Source organism: Durio zibethinus, chromosome 10 (assembly GCF_047325235.1).
Source record: "Durio zibethinus cultivar Kanyao isolate XHJ-2024 chromosome 10, ASM4732523v1, whole genome shotgun sequence".
Taxonomy (NCBI): Eukaryota; Viridiplantae; Streptophyta; class Magnoliopsida; order Malvales; family Malvaceae; genus Durio; species Durio zibethinus.
In genome coordinates, this window is record NC_143171.1 from 20,444,741 (window position 1) to 20,451,087 (window position 6,347).

A 6,347-nucleotide genomic window follows, 5' to 3' on the forward strand; every position below is an offset into this window, starting at 1 on the left:
TGTAATGCCACACAGGAATTTAAATTGCAGTTGTGGACACATTTTAAGTCACGTTATGTTTATCGTAATTACGGATATAACGAATATCATCATGATCATTACGGTTATTGCAGTCGTGATTTTTTTTTTAAATTTGTACAACTTGTTATAAAACATAATAATTATAATTATACTCATAAAAAAAATTTCATAATTTTTAAAGTAATTAATGACACCTTATCTTATTTTATTTATATAAAAAATTATTTACAATTTTTTAATATTATAATAAAATATTCGCATTTAGAAAATTAACATACAAATATTAAAACAATAAAATCATTAATAAAATCCAAATAAAAATAGAAATAAAATCAAATTAATATATTAATCATTTTTATATTTTATTTTTTCATCTAAATTATAATATAATATACTCTTCAAATTTACATTAAACTCTTTCATCTCAAATTTTTCAGTCAAATTTAATTCTCAAAACTTTTCAATTTTAACCAATTGTCTCTAAATTTATAAGAAATAAAAAATAAAAAATAATCTAATTTTTGTTTGATCAAGCATTTACCAAACTTAATGCCCACCAAACTCTCCGATACACTCAAATATTTATTTCAATTAAAAATGCAAAATTCTTCAAATTTTTCCATTCAAACTTTTTTCATTTTTTTCTCAACCTCTGTTTTCTACCATTCCCGCTTATCATCCACCAGCCATGGCAGCCAACCAGCCTCCAACTTTCCACCTAATCAATGTTATGACTCATTTGATTTCTTCTTTGATCCAACCAACATAGTCCCAAACCCAGGCCCACAAAGTACTCATAGATGGGTTTTTTAGATTTTAAAGTTTCAAACAAAATCTCAATCTAAGTTTTTCTAAGTTCTATACAAAACAAAATTGCAAACACTTAAATAAGGAAGAAAAGGTAAGTTTAAGTGTTTTATTATTATTTGATTTCAATAACTTTTTCTTGATTTTTTATTGAACCTTTTTTTTACTGAGTCATTGTAAATCTAGGATTTTTTTTATTTTTTATTTTTAGGGCTTTACTTTGTTAATCTTCATTGAAATTTTGAAATTTTAATGCTTGATGATGAAAAAAATCCATCACATAATGCTTCTATCAATCTTTAATTTCCTAAAAAAAAAAATGGTCTCTACACTTCTCATAAGGATCATCCTAATCCCAATAGGCAACTGATAAGTCAGAAAGACATCCTGCATTTGCATATTCCAAATTAGCAAGATGTCATTCTAGAAGTTGCCTTTTCTCTGTACTTTAGCTGAAGCATACAATTGCCAGAGCTTTTCTAGAACTGATCCTAGAGAAATATGATTTGCAAGTCCACCTATGTTTTTCTCATTTCCATGACTTTGCCAAGCAACTTGTTAAAGATTATTTCAATCCTAGAATCGGTTTCCTTGTTGACAGGTGCCCCATCAAGTTTATATAAAAAGTTATTATCTCGGACCTTATGAAGTGGAATAAAAAGTTTCCTAGTCAAAACTCCGAGATGATTAGCATGGATACCAGTGATTACACTGCCACCAAGATCCACAGCAGCAAGTTTATTCTTTTTACCCATCTATTGAGTATAAACTCCTCCATCAAGTCGATTCCTCATTTATTCTAAAAAAAAACAGAAATAGCATCATTTGCGGCCCGTTATTGCCACTATTAGTTGCTATGCTATTTTTTTACGACCACAATGAACCGTTAAAGACGTGAATTTTTTTCACACCCAATATTGGTTAAATAACAGTGACGGTGAATGCTGATTCTGCTAAATAGCAGCCGCGATATCACTATTACTTTGTTAGTTGAATATATGATGCCACGTGACGCTTGATATCTAACATGACATTATATTTTAAATTAAATAAAAGAGAAAAATATTTAGTAATCCATAAAAAATATATGTTCAGAATTATTTCCACGCATTTATATTTTTTTAAAATTAATTTTAATGAAAAAATTCAAAAATTTATATATTTCTTAATATATAAAATTAATTATAAACTTATATTAATATTTTCTTATAAATTTAACAAGCTCATTAAAAATAGACATATTCCAATTGTGTGTTTTTTCATGTACATGTTTTTTTTTTCCTCAAATTTGTGAAATAATAATAAAATATAGAAAAGATATAAGGCACTAGTATAAATTAAAAAATAAAGGATATGATTACTTTTTATTATGAACAATGGCTGATTACCTAAATCAATAATAATTTCAAATTTATTTTTATATAAATGAATAAAAGAATATATATATATATATATACTTAAAGAAAGAAAAAATAAAAACAATATACATACAAAAAAATTTCATAAAAATAAATTTGGTGACCATATTATAAAAAGTTAATGAAAGTTATAATAAAATAAAATAAGTAGGGAGACGAAAGGTATATTCGGATTATGACTAACTTTATGGAGAAAATTGAAGAGATTGTCCAGTTACAGGTTGGAGATATTTTGCACCTAGTTAAAGTATCAGAAATTGAGCCAAAAGTTAAGCATTTACATCCATGGGAAAGCATACAGAATCAGGTATTAGACGACGCCAGTAGCAAAAAAGCCTTGGACGAGGAAGATGAAGTTGTAAAAGCTGAACAGACAAGTACTAGCAATGAAAAAGCTGACTTAGAAGAAAGAAAAGAGGCTGTAGGAGACATTAATGGAAGAACAACTAAAATAATGGGTAAAGATACTGGGAAGAGAATAAGTTTAGGAGAATGCGAAGCCGCCGTAAGGAATGAAAGGAGGTCAAATGAGACTGGAGGGTACTCCCAATCTTTGACAAAGAGAGTTTAAATGAAGAAATAGGATGTACAGTGATGGGTAATGGCTTTAAGATTAATGAAGTGGAGCGGGCTTTCAAAAGTCATAAAAATAGGGTTTTGGGCATGGACAAATGGGGTGATAGGGCCCAATACAGAGGCTGATAATACAACCTCTTTTGTGGCTGAAACAGATGATCACGAACAGGGGAAAAGAGTGGGTGCAACTGAGAGTAAAGAGATAAAATGGAGGTTCTATGAGTACATAGAAGATCAGCTACTAGGCAAAGTTAATAACAGAGGAAAAAATATCGTGAAGAAAAGTATGAAAGGAACTCGAAAAAGTAAAAGGATGGATGGGGGATCACCGATTGCAAAATGGATCAATCTCGGATGGGGATTTTCAAAATCGGTTCAGGGTAATATGTGAAGAAGAAAAAGAAATGGATTTGTTGAAGGAAGCTTAGGCGACTTGGGAAGTGGGGAATGATGAAGAGATAATTAGAAGGTGGAAAATGGAGGAAGAAGCGAGAGGTAATGTCAGACAAACAAGGGCTAGGTAAATTCGAATCCTCATTGTTTCTCTGTTTATATTTGATGAATTGAGTTGAGTCTCATGGAAATTTGGTGTATGAGAGTTTTCTTTTAGGTACTTTTGGTGGTAAGGCTCCGGAGTATAAGAGATAGGACTGATCAGGATGTTGAATCTTGAGATGGTTCTCTTGCAAGAAACCAATTTGAAGACTTGTGATTTTAGAATCATTAAGAGGATTTGGCCTCCTAGTAATTTGGTTGTGATTTCTGCCATGCTAAGGGCAAATCTGGTGGTCTTTTGATAATATTGGAGAAAGAATGTTCCTTGTAAAAACACTGAGGTGGTCAAGGTAAGATTCATTGTTACAAAAGGAATATGGTCGGGTCTTATTTTAAGCGCTGCAGGGTGAATGTATATGTTCCGTGTGGAAAGGAGAAGAAAAGATTGTGGGAACCAGATAAAAGGGGCTATTCTCTGTTAAACAATTGGTAAACTTTCTGGACAATCAGCATATCAATTCGGACAATCAGATTTGTTTATCATAGTAGTGGAAATCTTCCAAAAATGCAAAAGCTGCTTTGGCTTGCTTGCAAATATAGTATCCCTCCTAAAGTTAAATTTAAGGTTGAACAGACTGTGTGTATTTGGTGTAAATGGATGGTGGAGCACTATGTACACATTTTTGTGTGAATGTCTGGTGCAATGTTCTATGATGAGGGGATTTAACATGGGTGTTTTTTATTAAGGTGGAGGAGGTGTTGTATCAATGTGAAATGGCTATCTGCCATAGTCTGGAAAAAAGTAGTTGTCTAGGTGTGATGCAACTTTTAGGACATTATGGCTAGCTAGGAATGAATCGGTGATTCAATGAGAAAGACTGGGCTTGTGAGAAAAATTTCTGATCTTATCAAGGACAATATTTAGGTCAAAACAATTGAAGGCTGTATTAAAATTCAATGATTTGAATTAGTGCTGGGTAATCTCGAATCCTACGGTGGGAGTGCATCGGCCTTGTCCGAGTGGAGATGTATTAAAGTTCGAAGGCAATGGGTCTGCGAGGTGTAAACCAGGACCTACGGGTTGTGGAGGGGGCCCCAGAAATGCGAAAGGAGTTAATTCTCCTATAACCCGTTGGACGAACTGGATTCAAATGTAGCTGAAATTTGTGCCATCAAACGATGCTTGAAAATTTTGAAAGATCTCTTTGGTTCAAAAGAAACCTTTTGTTGTTGAATTTGATTTATAGGAGGCTTTTTCCTGGATCCGCGATAATGAAGCTCAGCCTTGAAATCTTTAGAAGATATTTGTAGAAGTTGATAGACTTAGAGATGAACATAGAGTTGTGGTTTTTGTTCACACTTACAGGGAGGTAATTGCTAATTCATTTGCAAAAATAGGGGTTGATTGTTCTTTATTTTTCTATTGGTGGTATTCATGGTAAAACAGGTCTTAGCTCTGTATTTCACAGATTGTGGTCTTCTAGGGGTTTGATTTGTAAGAAGTTTGAATCGGTGGATGTTGATTTACCATTAGGAATCTCTTACAACGGAGATGTGCTAAGAGCATTGCTATGCTTTTTATAATAAAATTTATCTATTGGCTAAGAAAAAAAAAAGGGTAGAGGGACGAGTTTGGGTATGATAAAAAGTAAATATTAATATCATTCGTCAAACTTTTAACATATTCTTTAAAATTTGAAAAAAAAAATAATGGCATAGATGTCATTTCATGTTTTAAAAAATTTTATCTCTTTTCTTTCATCCGTTTTCTCCTCTTTGGGATAATTGTAAATGGAGCATTTAAGGGAAAAGAAGTGACGCTCAATCCACCTCCCTTATTTTAATTTAAATAATATCCAAACAAGAGAAAAATTTTTTTTTTCTTTCCCCAGTGTTCTATTTTTTTCCTCCCTTCCCTTTAATTCAAGCATATACTTAGTAATTAAATTAAAATTTTAATAGTTAAATTATCATTTTAAAAATACAATCATAGTTGATTGGCTAATAATATATTTTGCCCTATAATTAATTAATTGCACTATGTAATTATGGGTGGTATAGTCCTGTCCATACGTGTTGAGTCAAACTTTAACATCTTTGAATGATTGACTTAGACTCAACTCATCTAGTTAAATATTAGTTTTTTAAAACAATTTTTATATTAATATTTTGAATATATTTGCAATTAAAATATAATAAAAAAATTTAATTAATAAAATAGTATTTTGAATCCGAATTTGAAAAATTGTGATCAAGACTCATCTAAATCAAGTTAGACAGCAAGCGTGATGGACAGCCTAATCCAATAAGACTAGTGAGAGTACGTTATGTTATAAAAATTTGTAAATCTAATAACTTGTGTACGTGTGTTGTGTTTATTTCGTATAAAATATGTCTGAAACACAAAAAATATTATGTTATAATTTATATCAATATATCAAAGATGAAACATATTATTTTTTTTTTTTAATTTATATATAATTTTATTAAAATTTTAAATCGTATCATTTTTATATCATATTTAAAATAACAAAATTTAAAATTTTATTAAAAAATTAAATTATAAATCCTATAGCTTTTTCAATCTTATTTCTTTTTTTTTTTTTTTTGCCTTCAAATTTTGTTGAGGGAAGGAAAAGAATGATTTTAGTCAAGACAATGTAAGGTGAGATCAAATTGACTTTTGAATTGAATAAAGAATGAGATTCTGTTGATAATGGATTTAACTAAAAGGTTCCTTGTTTAGGATATTAACCTAATTTTCTATTAAATTATTCAATATGCGCACACTGCTTTTTTTTTTTTATTAAATGTTTGAATGTGACAAGCCTTCTAGAAGCCAAAAAAAAAAAAAAAAGGTTAACTACATTAATATATCAAATGGTTTAAGGTGGATTAAAAGTATTGCTTAAGGTTTAAAACATACTTTGTGCAAAACTTTTGTTATGGTTAAAATATGAAAAAAGCCTTCAAAATTTTTAAAACAATTTAATTGATCTTTTATATTATGATTGCATATAAATAAGTTCG

At 30.0% G+C, this 6,347-nt stretch overlaps 1 long non-coding RNA gene across 1 annotated transcript; it reads left to right on the forward strand.

The window, feature by feature from the left end:
• The first annotated feature begins 2,355 nt into the window (after positions 1 to 2,355).
• Positions 2,356 to 4,712, forward strand: LOC149516534 (uncharacterized). Its single transcript, XR_016345973.1, has 2 exons — positions 2,356 to 3,342; positions 3,433 to 4,712. It is a non-coding gene; the product is annotated as an uncharacterized LOC149516534 (long non-coding RNA).
• Positions 4,713 to 6,347: the final 1,635 nt, after the last annotated feature.